Source organism: Protopterus annectens, chromosome 15.part0 (assembly GCF_019279795.1).
Source record: "Protopterus annectens isolate FY-2018-M chromosome 15.part0, PAN1.0, whole genome shotgun sequence".
Taxonomy (NCBI): Eukaryota; Metazoa; Chordata; order Ceratodontiformes; family Protopteridae; genus Protopterus; species Protopterus annectens.
Genome location: NC_056749.1, coordinates 608654099 through 608670217, shown reverse-complemented (window position 1 = coordinate 608670217; position 16119 = coordinate 608654099). Strand labels below are relative to the sequence as shown.

At 35.5% G+C, this 16119-nt stretch overlaps 1 protein-coding gene across 2 annotated transcripts in view; it reads right to left on the bottom strand.

The window, feature by feature from the left end:
* Positions 1-15585, bottom strand: part of CYSLTR1 (cysteinyl leukotriene receptor 1) — a 655524-nt gene extending 639939 nt beyond the window's left edge. Inside the window, exon 1 of one of the 2 annotated variants that reach the window (XM_044057451.1) lies at positions 15421-15585. The gene's annotated coding sequence lies outside the window, so the exon portion shown is untranslated. The other variant, XM_044057448.1, reaches the window with a different exon arrangement.
* Positions 15586-16119: the final 534 nt, after the last annotated feature.

Genomic DNA, 16119 nt, shown 5'->3' with positions numbered 1-16119 from the left:
TACAGAAGTAAATTCCATTTCAGTAATTTTGGAGACAATTGTTACAGAATAAATCTTGCATAAATGTTGTTGTCTTTCGGCTTTTCCTGGTTAGGGGTCGCCACAGCTTGTATTTCTTTTGGAAGCGGGATTGGCGCCAAAAAAGTTTTAAATTACAATGGATGTTTAACTGATATTATTCTGATGAAGTCCTATACTATGGATGAAAGCGCTTAATTTTACTTGTACTAATGGTTGAATAAAATTACGGATTTGTACTACCATCGGGTTTAGAATATTATTAGTGCTTTCTATATTGTAATAATAAAAGAAATACTAAGCTCTCTTCTGACTAATAAAGATCTCCTGGATGAGATAGTGATTGAAAGAGCCCACAGAGCTATAAAGAGTACACAAACAAGTGATCTTCCAAGACAAATCTACATCAGGCAGTTTAATTCAGCACATGTTCAACAGATACTGTCAGCTTATAACATTAAAAAGAATGTTACATGGAGAGCACATACAATTATGATTATTCAAGGTCTTCCTTTAGAAATTAAACAAAATCGACAGAAACTCAGTAAATACTGCACTTACCTCATTGAAAATAAGATTTGTTTCCAAATTAAATATCCTGCAACTTTAACATTTTATTACAAAGAAGAAAAAAATATCCCTGGAAACATCTGACCAGGCAAAATCCACCTTTCTGCTTCTCTTCAAAGTAAATCCTGCCGGAGGCAACTCTTTTAATATCTTTTGATCCAAAAACAACATTTGGAAGGTTAAACAAGTGCTACAGCTACAAAGAACTACAGGGCAGAAGAATATACCACTCTTATGGGAAACTTCAAGCAAATGGATGTGGAATGTGTTCTAAATAACTCTGCTTACCTGCCTGTAAAGAAAATGTTTTTGCTACACTGTAATACTTAAGGTACTGTCTTTTAATAACTGCCTTCTACATTTAAAAGCTGGAAAGCTACCTAACACTGACTGTATAGAGAAATGACTTTAAAGTGCATTTACAGCTTACAAAAAAGGAGTGTTAAACTACATTTAAATAATGGGATATAACCTTTGATATAATAGTTTAAGTAGTGTAAATAGTAGACATTAGTAGTTTCATTTAAAATGTATAATCATTATTCTACTGGCATAATCATTGAGTTGCTTTTAAGTGTGTCTATGAGCAAGGTACAAAAACATTTCTCTTTTTTTTCTGCCTGTTTGTCCAGTAGATGGCACTGGTTAATTAATAATATACGAGTTCACAATGATGTGCTTGTATGGCTTTTGCCAGTGCACTGTTAAATTAAGTTTCCAATACATTTTAAAGAACCACAGTTAGTTAGTTGTTAGCAAAAATAATGCAAATGTTGTTGAATTTTAAAGTGCTGCCTTCTTTAAATGTTTAAAATGTATAATCATTATTCTACTGGCATAACCATTGAGTTACTTTTAAATATGTCTATGAGTAAGGTACAAAAACATTTTCTCTTTTTTCCCCCCCCTGTTTGTCCAGTAGATGGCACTGGTTAATCAATAATATATGAGTTCACAATGATGTGCTTGTATGGCTTTTGCCAATGCAGTGTTAAACAAAGTTTCCAATACATTTTAAAGAACCACAGTTAGTTGCTGTTAGCAAGAATAATGCAAATGTTGTTGAATTTTAAAGTGCTGCCTTATTTAAATGTTCACATATTGTACTTTTTTTTTGAAAATATTGTTTTGTAAACTCTTTAACTCTTGAAATGTTAATAATTATAATATGTTGCTGTTACTACAAAACTTTTTATAAAAGCTGCTTTTCTCTTTCTCTCTATGTAATATCTAAGAGTACAATTAACATAATATTTTAAGAAGTCTGAAAATGAATATGCAGTACATAAATAACAAAAGGAGCGGGATGGGCACAGTCAGTTAGCTGATGACTGTTCTCATTTGGAACAGTATGGGTATTACTGACATCCCTCTGATAAATATTTACTCCTTGTTGCTAAAAATAATAGTCTCTTAGTTTCTTAACTCATGCACATTTACTAATAGAAGGATGGGTGGTTAGGCACCTATTTAGAGTTTAGGAGTATATTAGTCACAACATTTATTCTTAAGATAAATACACTAACAGGCAAAGTTTATAACTGTATTTTTGAGTATCAACTAATGAGAAACTTCAACAATATTAATAAAAATGATAACCATAGACTCTTGGAATGTTAAAGGGATGGTAGATAAAATGAAAAGAAATTTAATCATGCACCTCACATACCAAACTAAGGCTGATATAACTTTCTTGCAAGAAACACACTTAGATGACCAACTTTGGGTTAGGGAAAAGAAAAGAAAATGGGTTAAAACAATAGTTGCTGCAAATTATAGTTCTTTGTCCAGGGGAGTGGCCATTACAGTAAATAACATCCTTCCAAGGAGAGATTACTTCCTATGAAGCTGACTCAAAGATAAGACGGGTATTATTTACTACAGAATATCATACTTTGAACAAACCATTACTCTTTCTTAATATATATATAGCTCCTGCTCAAATCAACAGCCCTTCATTTATGAAATCTTTAATATATTAGCCAAATACCCAAATCATCTGTTTATTGTAGGTGGGGACTGGAATACTTTATTAAATCTACATAAGGATAGATTGCATAATAAAAACAGACAGTCACAATCCACCACTACAGCACTTGAAGAATTACAAAATACATTTGAATTAGTTGACCCTTATGTTAAATTTCAATATGATAAAACAATATCAAGATTCACTTTCTTTTTAGCCACTCATAAAACCTGGTCCAGGATAGATGCTTTTCTAATTTCCCTTGCTTTACTTTCTAACAAATTAAATTATGCTGTATCACCTAGAACTCTTTCAGATCATTCCAAAATTAGACTTTTAATAAACTTTCAAGCCCAGAAACAAAATATTTCCTATCTTAATACCTGAACGTTAAATCCTAAAATTATACAAAACCAAGAAACAACATAAGAAATTCAGAATGTCCTAGCCCAACTCCAAAATAATTTTATATCCACTCAAATTCCATATGACATACAATGGGCGGCTACCAAGGTGGTCATCAGAGGTATTATTATTCAAAAATCTGCATGGCTCAAAAAAATATATAACAATCTTAAGAATGAACTAGGGTATTAAATAAACACTGCTGAACTAGAACTTCAGGAAAAATATTCTAAAGAACTTGAGGAAGACATAATTGATTGGCAAAAACAATTACACAAACACTATTTAGAAAATATCTCCTCCTTAGAATTAAGGTCAATATATCAATATTCAGAATGGGCTCAAACACCATCAAAATTCCTAGCTAGACTAATTAACATAAAACGTGGACCTCCTAGGATCAAAGAAATAGAATATGAAGGACAGGTGAAATATAAAGACCAAGATATAGTGGACACTTTTGAAGATATTTATAAGAAATTATACAATATGCCATTATCACCATCTACAGACAGATTTGAGGATTTTATACATAATATACACTTTCCACAAATTACAGAAGATCAAAGGAAACTCTTAAAATCACCGTTACAATTAAAAGAGATAAAAGCTGCAATAAACAAACTAAAACTAGGTAAATCCCCTGGGCCTGATGGATATACAACTGATTTTTATAAGTTATTCATGGAACCTATCTCCAAAGTATTATTAAAAGTTTTCAACTATATAATACAATATGAATACAACATGGTATAACAGACAAATACTTAAATAACTCCAAGACAGTGTTGATTCCTAAACCACATTCTGATCCAACAGATCCAGCAAATTATAGACCAATAGCCCTCATAAACACTGATCTTAAGATATTAGCCCATGTTGTAGCAAATAGACTTAAGAATATACTACCCTTTATTATTTCCCAACAACAAATGGGCTTTATAACAAACAGACAAACAAGTGACAACACCCTCCTCTTGGATACCATTGTAAGACTACTTAATAGTGATAAATGCCCCAGATATGCCCTTACAGTAGATGCAACCAAAGCTTTTGATGGAATAAACTTACACTTTCTCTTTAATATACTGCCTTTATATGGTTTTCCTCAAGAATTCATTAAAATGATCCAGGTTCTGTATCAGAAAGCTTCTACCATTATACAGGTAAACAAACTTATAACTAACCCTATATTCTTATCCAATGGTACAAGACAAGGATGTCCTCTTTCGCCATACCTATTTAATCCTTATCTAGAACCCCTCTTTCTGTTTATTTCACAAAAAAAACTTTCATCATATTCCCAGAATCCACAATACAAATCTTATATACTCGGCCTTTGCCGATGATTTAAATATATACTTCCAACTCCCCACTACTGACCTCCCAAAAATACTTAAAGCTATTGATGAGTTCTCGGTAGTTTCAAACTATAACTTAAATTTAAACAAGTCACACATATTTCCCCTCAGTCCTATAGGTCATAAAGAATTGTACTTTCCCATGAGTGAGATCAAAATAAACTATCAGATAAAATATCTAGGAATACTATTTACTTCAGACTTCAAAGATATTATAAACAATAACCTACTAAGTACATGGACTAGTATTCAAAACAATATTGATAGATGAAAGAACATCAACATGTCTCTACTGTCAAAAGCTGGTGTTGTCAATGTGAATTTTCTACCAAGAATACTCTTTCAGTTAAATGCTACTTTTTCAAATATTCCCCAAAACTTCTTTCTTGCCATGGAAGAAGCTATATCAAGATTCTTATGGTATCCCAAATCTACCAGAATTAAATATGGAAAACTTGTACTCGCCAAAGATAAGGGGGGGATTGGGGTTGCCTGATTTTAAGCTTTACTATAGTATAATTACTGTCTACAGACTAATACAAATAATAAATTATGACTCGTATATAAATACTTGGACACCCCAGTGGACCAAAATCTGGTATGAACAGTTGAAATCCCTTGGCTATAATATCAAATCCCTACCATTCTTGAATTTAAACCAGGCTAATGCATATACATGAAGAATCTATACCCACTAATTAAAAACATGATTCTTACAACACAGAAACTATTTAAATCATTGCAATTAGCTGATGCTTTTGCCCTTATACAACCGTTACACCTAAATCCTAATCTACTAATAAATAATAAACCTGTAAATCTAACAAACTACCCTCTGATAAAAGACTACACAATATGGGATATATACCAAACACGGGGCAAATGAGACTTGAACTCAAACTTCCTAAGAAATATAGTATTATCCTTAACCAACTTCACCATCTTATAAATGCTAAAGTCTCACAAATATACACTGACTTGCAGAACATAAATTTAGTTAAATTAACACTTAAAAATCTTGCGATTAAAGGGAAAACAATTTCTAGGACTTATAAAATTGTAATGAGCGCAAAACATCAGAATTCTTTATTATTTTCAAACTATTGGCAAACAAAAAATCAGTCACTGACTGAAGAAAATAAGAAGCTAGCCATTGAAAATACAATCAAATTCATTCCTTTCAAGAAGCTGTTATATACACAAGTTATGGTAAATAATCTATATTATGCCTTATCTAAATTAAACAAATTCAATCCTAACTTTTTGCCTATATGTCCCCATTGTCCGGATCAAACAGCTGATATTTTACATGTCATGTGGAACTGTACTAAGATACACAACTTATGGTGTTCCTTGAGAGTAAGATTAGAAAAGATGGGATATGAAAAATTGACCCTTACATGGGAGACAGCTATAATGCACATTAACATCAATCAAAATTTCAAAAATATTAAAACGTGTCTTTATTAACGTGTGCTCTTATTAAATTCTTTATTACAAAGAATTGGAATGTCATGTCACCAATTACATGGGAACATTTTAGCAATCTTGCTATCAAATATATCTCACAAACTAGTTTATTCAAAAACAAAAAACAAATGCTATTACCAAAAATATTGGGGTTACTTACTAGATATAATTCTTGACAAATAAAATTTTCCCACAAATTGACATGAAAAGAAATGAATGTAGTATAACCAGTTTTCTTTCATATTACCCCTTCTCTTAGTATGTGTATCTAGATATTTCCCTAACCATACAATAAATGGTTGAATTTCTATCTTTACTTTCTATATAGACTGTCCCCATTCCACTATCCCTTATGAGACCAAATGAACATAAGAATTCTCATACTCTACTTGACGATGTAGTGACTTCTAGTGTATATATTGTATATGTATATATATATATATATATATATATATATATATATATATATATATATATAATTTTCTTGAAACAAGATTGTTGTCCGTTTTCTTTAGATATGTATTTGTATTGTTTATTTGTGCTTTTGAGTTATTGTATTGTTGTTATTATTTGGAAAAAAAGAAAATTGAAGTAAAGAGATTTTGTGAAAAAAAAAAAGGAAAGCTCTTTGACAAAATTTTTTCTTCGGAGAACAGAGCAACAAATTTGTGCATTCCGACAGTTTATAAAATGACCACTATTCACCCGGAGTAATACAAATATGAGTTTTTTATGTTTTTAAAACTGATGTACTGTTGTAAATTGATTTTATAAATATTGTTAGATTTATGGTTGCACTACTTAACATTACTTCTCTGTGAAAATTATATTTATTACTAAACTATTTTAAGTGATGGAATCCATAAACATTCAGAATCCTTTTCAAAATGAATGAATGTTTTATTTTACTGGACTCTGCAATTAGCAAGATAAATACACAGAAAAAATACACTGCTATATTTCTTTACTCATTACATCACAATATTTAATAAAGGGCTGCATAAGGTATTTAAAATGTGTGCCACCAAAAATCCATGAGTTACAGGAATGAAAATAACTGTACAGTGCAGGTACGACAGAATAAAACAGGCTACTTTAGTACTTAATACAATGCCATTCTGTTTACTCAAAATATTTAGGAGAACAATAGAAGAGGAATTAATAATGAGAGTAAAGAGAAAATTGGAGCTGCATAAATGAAATGTGAGAAGAGAGAGAGAGAGATGATGAGCCTATTAATGGAGAAAAGGAAGTAATAGGAAGAAAACGGAAAGACAGAGTTACAGAGACAGGATACAATAACAGGCAGAAGGACAATATACACCTATAAATATTTACGAGTGGGTTACATTACTAAGATAGCAAATGTTTGCAGCAGGAGCAAATGCTGCAGTTCAGAAGGTAAGGTTTTACATTTTAGAAAGAGAAACTACGGAATGGATACTTCTTAATAAAGACAAAAAGGATATTTATTTATTGATAGATGAATAGCTGGTGGCCAGGGTAAGCCACTGAAATGATACTTTCCTGTATTAAAGGGTAACCTATGATCCATTGCAGACAACACAGAACATTTGAATTTCCAATATAATGTTCAGGCAGGCAAGTTCCACTATGAGCAGCATTTAATGTGTAGATTAAGTATAACACATTTTAAATGCACATATAACTTAATGTACAATGTTAGTCTTCAAAGAAAGTACAAAAAATTATGTGGTACAATGATTTATGGATATGGGAGACATTAATTTCCTTGAAGCATAACTCTCCAGCTCCTGATACCATAAACATATTATGAAACTGCTTACAAACAGCCCTTTCACTTTGGGGTTCCAGCTATATGTTTGAGGACTACAAGTGTAGTCCTCAGAACTGGAAAATTTAACTGTGATAGGATGGAAGAATGTATGTTTTTTTCTCTCTGTTCCACAGATTTTAACATGGAAACCATGAAAAAATAAACAGTAGCAGTATTATAAAGAATATAATAGTTATTATCTAACAAATATGATTAAGTCTATACACTATGTATAATGCCCAGCTCTTATCCACATGTCCAGTCACAACACGTCAGTCAATACCCATATACATCATTTGCTCTTATATCCCCCCCGGTGATACCATCAATACTCTAGAAAATACCCTTAGCTGGCTCTCCATGTCCCTCCCACAAGAAACCATACTCCTTGGTGATTTTAATATAGACTGGAATGGCTGTACCTCTGCCATACCAACTACTCATATAAACCTTTTTGGCTTCTATCAAACCATTACCTTCCCTACCAGAACCCACAAACCTAGCAAGAAACAAACCACCTTGGACTGGATACTAGTTAACAGTAACCCCCTCGCTTATAAAACAGGCATACTTCCTGACGACATAAGTGACCATTCTCTTACCTTCATTACTAGACAAAAGACCTCCATTCCCAATCAAATAACATTTTGAACTATTAGGAACCAGAAAAATCTCAACCCAGTAGACTTCCAAGCAGAGCTCAAAGCTTGCAGTTGGTCTCCCCTAAAATACCTACCTCTTGACGAAGCAGTTTCATTATTTAACAATAAATTTTTGCAAATCCTAGATCACCATGCTCCTGCTCGCACTGTTAGAATTAAAAACAGACCGGCTCCCTGGCTCTCTAATGACACAATGCATAATATTCGACTAAGAAATAATCTCTGGTCCAAATGTAGGAAAACAAAAAACCCAATTGATCACCTAAACTTTAGACAGCTTCGTAATACCACAAAAAAAAATCTATATTCCTTGACAAAAAAATACTATCTCAAAATCCAACAGACCCAACAGCAAAACCCACAAAAATTCTGGTCGGGAATCAACAAACTGCTCCATCCAAGACTGTCCAAAACACCTACCCTCTCTAACTTAACATTCTCCCAACCAACTTGCTGACACTTTTAATAATTTTTTTTCTCTGAAACTGTCCAGTCACTAGCAAATACCTTACCACCTGTTACCACTACAGAGTCACACTCACTAACCAATTTACCCCAGACTTTTAATCTCCAGCCCGTTCTGACATCTCTCATACACTCCCTACTTCTTAAACTTAAACCATATACACCATCAGCTGAATACCTGCAAATTGCAGCTGGAGTACTTGCCTACCCTATTTCCATCTTAATAAATAGAACCATTACTGAATCTTACATCCCATCCATCTGGAAAGTCTCACATATTATCTCTTTGCATAAGGGAGGTAACTCAAATGAGCTCTCAAACTTCCGCCCCATAGCCCTTCTCTCTCCCTTAGCAAAAATTATGGAGAGATGTATCCACTGTCAACTACTGCATCATCTCCTCAAAAATAACCTACTAGTGGACTGCCAGCATGGCTTCAGGCCATTCCATAGTACTACAACTGCACTCCTATCCTTTACTGACTGCATTACTAAAAATCAGAATACTAACCTGCTTACTTCTGCTCTCTTTATATACCTCTCAAAGGCCTTTGATATGGTTAACCACCAACTATTGTCAGATATACTTAAACCACTTTCACTTGATTCTCAAGTAGTAAAATGGTTCCAATCCTACCTGGAAAATAGAAAACAAGCAGTCCTGTGGGACAATAACTTATCCTTTCAGCTCCCAATCACCCTTGGGATCCCACAAGGATCTATTCTGGGACCTCTCCTTTTCAGTATTTTCATTAATGATCTGAAAACCCCCCTTCCCCAAACTACATGCCTACAATATGCCGACGATTCAACAATGATCTGTGCTGCATCCTCTCCAGCAGAACTCCAAACCAGTACACAAAAAGTCTTTACCTTCATGGAAAATTGGTTCCATCAACGATGTCTCCTCCTTAACCCAAAAAAAATGAAATTATTATTGCTTACTCCCACACAGAAGTCCCCCCCTATCAGTTTCATAGTTACATCAAATAATGGTACAGAAATTGCTCTTGACACTACCACCAGACTCCTGGGTGTAACAATAGATAATAATCTTAACTTTGACACACACATTAACTTAACTATTAAATCAGTTAATAGAAAACTTGGATTCCTTTATAGAATCAAGCCCTTTCTAACAGCCTCAGCCAAGATTACTATTGCCCAAACACACCTAATTTCCACCCTTCTCTATGTCTCCCCTATCTATGCTAACCTATCCAAAAGCAATCTGAATAAACTGGCAACCTCTTATAACAACATAGCCAAATTTGCCACCAGAGCCCCATTTCGAACCCACCATTGCCAAATGGCTGGAAGTACAAAACCAGCTACTTTTCCAGCAACTCATTTTTATCCACAAGATCTTGCATCATCCCACAAATACTCCCATACTCTGTAACCTCTTCAATACCTATAAAAATCTTCCGACCTTAAGATCTGCTAAGAAGTTACAGTTTGCCACCATAAAATCCAACAACAAATCTGTGGACTGCCTGTTCTCTAACTCTGTTGGTAATACTTGGAACAAACTTCCAAGCAAACTAACATCCCTTACATCCACCCATCTTTTCAAGAACCAGTTAAGAATTTTCATAAAAGCCCAATGGCTCTGCCCTTGCTCCAGTCCTACTGATACTATTTCTCCCCTTGTCTTAACGCTTTCTCAACTAAAAACATTTTTTCTGATACTTTTCTCTCCTCTACTAGCTTTGTTGGAACATTTTTTTTGTACCCCCTTACTGTGCTGTGTAAATTCATGTAAATAAAATGTTTTCTTGTGATACAAATGTCCAATAACAAAATGTCTTCCTATGTGTAACCTTATAACTGCTGCTACAACATATGTTAATTGGTTACATACTTATGTAATTGTATTTTTCAGTTTTTTTTTTACTCTTTGTATAATATTTTTTCTTGGAGATTTTCTCCTTGGGCCTCTACTGAAAATGGACATATATCCAGTTAGACTAGCCCGGTCAACAAATGTAAAATAAATAAATACCCTTGATTCCATTGTCCCATTCAATTCACCCCTTTAAGGGAAATATGTATTAATTACAAAATTGCTGTTTGTTGGAGAATCCCCCCTTCTTGGAGGTACACTGATCTTGGAATTAGTATATGCAAGCTATGAAGATGTTGGGGGTACAGCCCCCAGCATTAAGATTGTACAGTAGGAGGGGTGACCGCTGCAAAATACACTTGTAATATGAAACATACTATGTTTCACACTTTTATTATTACTTGAAAAATATTGCACTCTCAATATTGAGTCTGGACCGTTGGATATAGATCATTGCCAAATATAAAATATTTTCTGTTTTTAGCTACAGTTGTCATTGAGTTGATTACATTAAGCAGTAGTAGTTGTGATGATGTACAGACCCCCCCCCCCAATCCACATTGAGATTTGGAAGTCTTCTCCCTCCTCCCACAAGGCAAAAAAAAGTGTTCCAGTGAATCACAGAACTATTGCATCTACTTTCCTGGAAAGAATGCACCAGGTGAAAGAGGGTGGCAGGGGGAAAGTGTAGAAAGGGCATGAAGTAGGGAGATGTGAACAGGTAGCCGGAATACAGTCAGACATTAAAAGGAATAGGACAGGTGAGAACAGAGTGTTGTACAGGGCAGCAAGGGTTGTGTGATTATTAAGTATAAACGTGTTTTTTTTCATCTAAAGGAAATTTCCACCCAGAAGTGAAGGAATTACTTTCCTCAAAGCAAGACTTCATGAATTTTCATGCTTGTACAGCCAGTCTAAATCTATAATTACATGGAAGATAAAAGAAAGCACTTCTTTCAGCTTTTCACAGTTAGGGGTCGCCACAGCGGATCACCTGTCCGCTCATGATTGGCAGTGGAGTTTTACGGTGTCGAATTGCCAGCCCAGCACCCAACCTTCCACAGAAGGCACACACATGCACGCACTCACACCTATGGCCAGTTTAGAGTGTCCAATCCACCTACAGCATGTCTTTGGGATGTGGGAGGAAACCGGAGCACCTGGAGGAAACCCACGCGACCACAGGGAGGACATGCAGACACAGAAGGCACCCCAGCCGATGATCGAACCAGAGAACCTCTTGCTGTGAGGCAGCAACGCTAACCGCTGCACAACCGTGGCTGCCCTTTAGATAAAAGAAAGTACTAAGACCATTAAAGTGGGAAGATGGAGAACGAAAGAACACCACTCCCCATCCCCAGTTGAAGCAAGATAGTGTGAAGGAATCATTCTAAGCAAGTTATTGAAAAACAAAACTCCAACTAAAGCACTCACACTTAGCCAGAATGAATCTCTGGATTATATTATATGCTATCTGCATCATAGACTGTGGGACATATAACATTAGTCCGCCTGCATACCTATGGGCTCGTGCACATGTGTTTATGTATGACAAGAGGGATTAACATCCTACAGCACTGTTAATCTGACTGAAATGAAAATAAATGTGTAAAGTTAAAAGGAATAAATACCAGGTTAATCACTGCTACTTTTTCTTTCTTTCGTTTTGATTAATGGGTAAGTAGACTGGTTCAAAATCCCTTTTCAGCTATGACCCTGGTGATAAGGTAACAGAGTAAAACGAACATTACAGTACAACTGTGCTGATATATACAATGAATACATACAATTTGTAAACATTAGTAAATGTACATAATTGCACTCAGTTTTGTCAAGTGTGGCTGACGGCATCCTTTGTTTTGTCAACAAACTTTGGTTGACAAATGTGCGAGATCTACACTCCCCGTGGTTGTGCAATATGTCCTTTCCCCCAGGGACTGTGCGATCTCTGAGTTAGTACATACAATTAGCAGGGGGAAGGCTTGCCCTCCTGCAATAAACACTGTTTTAGAGTTTGCATGCTTGGAAGTCATACTCCAGTATGCACAAGAAGCTGTGATGTTGACATTTGTGACGTGAAGATTTGGGACTTTCTGTGTATGTAATTACACCTATATATACACACACAATGTGTACAGTTATATATTTCTATAATTATATCATGAAATATCTAATACTCAAAACACTGAACCTCAAACGAATAAAAAAAAAAGAATGAATGCTATATCAGTATTACCCCTGCCCACTTTACTCACATGGACTAACCCTGCCCTTAACCCTACACATTATATTATTAAAAATCCCTTTCCAAACAGTATTGTTATACAAGACAAAGGGACACACAGAACACACACAAAACACCAAAGCAGTAAATCTATCCAAACCCCTCAACACTCACACTTGCACACCAACTGCAATAACATTTTCAAACATCCATTTTCTGGCACACTCATGTTTACCTGTGCTATAGAAATCAGCATTCGGTCATTTGTGTATTTGTGTATTCATTCATTTGATAATTCAGTATTTTTTCATACTCAGACATGTGCATTACAAATTGTTGAGTTGTAATTACACACACACCCGCACCTATGATTACAAGTTTTGCAACTCAAAATATATATGGGTTCGGTTGGTTTGGTCGGCATCACACCTCTTATTCTCTTAGAGCAAGAAATCTGGACAATGCCATACATAATTGGGGTACATAGGTCCAAAAATAGGAACAATTTTTAAATATTGCTCTTATAAACTTATAAAATTGCTAGAATAACAGATTTTGCATTAACATACATTTTCTGAAGGGTATTAAGTCTGAAACTCAAATGTCTGTCATTCTGCACAAATCTCTACAGTTAAGTATTTCTCAGCATCTGTTTAATAAACTGCATTTGATCAACTGTACAGACGGTCCATATGTGTGCGAGAGCGACAATACCCAGTTAAGGGAATATTCCCTTTGCTTGGGGCTGTGCGATCTGAGTTAGAATACCTAATGGAGGGGGGTGGGGCTGGAGGGATGTTGTTTGTCTATTTTTATTTGCATGCGATAAAGCAACCTCGGTGCACACATACTAGGAAGTCAGTGTTTCCATTTTCAACACAGCGTGGTTTACCTTCAGGATGTAGACATTGCTGTTAGTCCACCAAATAAACGTAAATCACATATAGACAAACACACACACATAGGTATGTACATACACACATACTTGTAAAATTTTAAAGTAATGTCTCGGAAGTGCATGGAAGGACAGAGCTTAGGAACTATTTGAAATTGAAAGGTCATTGTTTTGCTAAAAGACCATAGAATGATGTATTGCATTTCTGAGTTGTATACCCCAAAAACAGTGGCACTGAAGTACGTATATAAGTCTGACTGAATATCCGAGCACCAGTTTTAGAAACCTCAAAAGGTGTCAAGAATTAACTATGTTTTACAACAAAGTGTAAAGCCTGCAGGTGCAACAATATTTTCCAAGTTGCCTACGGATACAACACAATTTGGTGATATGTTTAAAGATGGAATAATCTAAATAATGCAACAATGACGGTAATAATGTGTTTGCACTTTACTGTCTGTTGATTCAGTGCAGTAAAAAAACAGAACTGCCTTAACATACTTTTGTTGTTTCAGCTGTCTGGGTGGGAAAAAAAAGGGTAAGGCTTTCTGAAACAGTTTCACTTCAGATGATAAAATGCCCCTTTCCCCCAGCAAGTAAAAGGTAGCATGAGGGATTATGCATGCAGCTGAAACCCCAGCAAATATAAAAAGTCACATAAACATAGGGCTGTCGCATGCCATCGCCTGTAGATGGACCTACAGCTAATGAGAGCCGTCGGATTAAATAAGAGACTTAAACTGAGGGTTGTCACCTTTTCAAATGCTCATAGAGGGATGTTTTTTGTTGAAATGTGAAATTTTGCAGGACAAAAAACATCCACAATCCGTGCAAAGAACAGAACCGCCTTTTTTAACCATTTTTAGTATTTCATATAGCAGTTAGATTTCCAGATGCAAAATAACTGTTTTATGCAATTATTAAAGAAAACGTATTCAATATTTTTGTCCTAAATAAATCTCAGGACATTTGCTATTTATTTATTTATTTATTTATTTATTTATTTATTTTTTGCAGGACACAACTGCCCGAACAGGGACTGTCCCTCATAAACAGGGACAGGTGGTACCCTGCGTGCATTTCAGCCCCCATGATAACTTCCCATTGGACCTTTACACATGGGACTCCTCGTGCAGCGTTACCCGCAGGAGGGCAGCTTTGCAGTTTCATTTATAAGCACCCCATAGTGCAAGCTTAGCTAGGCACAGTGACCCTTTCATAGTAAATAATAACCATCTGCCTCAAACTCAAGGGGACGTGCTGGGATTTCCCACCACTTACATCACGGGCACAAGCAAAGTGATTCCATTCTAAGACAGTGGACTATAGGTGTAGTGTAGTAAACAAAATAAAGAAAAATACATACGAACCGCCACCACCAGCTTGCTATAGGCATGTACAAGCCTAAAACTGGCACTGTTTAACAAAACTTACCGCAGTTATTGCAGCTTATCTCTTCAGCAAACCAGTCGACTATTGCGCTTCAGATTTCCCAGTGAAGTAAACGGTTCAAGCTGTACAGCCTGCATACGTTATTTGTCTGGTATTTAAGGTGTGATACTGCTCGTTTAGTCCGAAAAGGAACGATGTAAGTATTTACTGATTTTCAAAAACAGCTCTTAAAACACTTGTCATACTAAACTTGTTTTCCGAGCTCAGAGTAATGTAACCTGTACCCAGAGGCGTTTCACATTCAGGAGCTGCCCGTTATAACGGACTGCACACCGTAACACTTACTATGTTATGGCAAGCCAAGTCAGCTAGGAAACTTCTGCAGAGAGCAAAGGCGGCTTGTACGGGCACGGAAGCTAACGATCCGCAATACTTTTTTTTCTGAAAGCTAAAACTCTCAGCTGGTTTGAACAAACTTCACCCCACCTCCTACAAACCACCATAACCACTTCATTTCAGATACAAATTCCGAAGAACCCAATGAAACACTACACCGACCCCCCCCCCCCCCCCGCCCCCTCACACTTCCCTCCTTTTATCAGTAAAAAAGTTAAAAGAGCGCAAGCCTGAGATTTTTGAAAGAGCCAAGCAAGATCCAAGAAAAGGGTCAGGCATGGCGGTTTGACCCACTGCCCACTAATAGCCACAGTACTGCAGAAATTCTGAATAGTAGCTCAGTTAAAAATAAAAATGCCCGAAAGTTCAGAACAGATTATTTAATTAATATATATATATATATATATATATATATATATATATATATATATATATATACAACACACACTTATAGCCAACTAGACGCTGACATTGCTTGCATACGCTGAAGTGAATGAATGCTGACAGTATGTGGATCACACTTAATAACAGCTTACACCTAGCGCTTCCTCATGCCCAAGCTAAAGGTCTGCTGACAATGAAAAATAGGAAAAATTATAATAAGCACAGCCCAGAAGAACCACACTTTGCATACAGGAGCAGGAATGC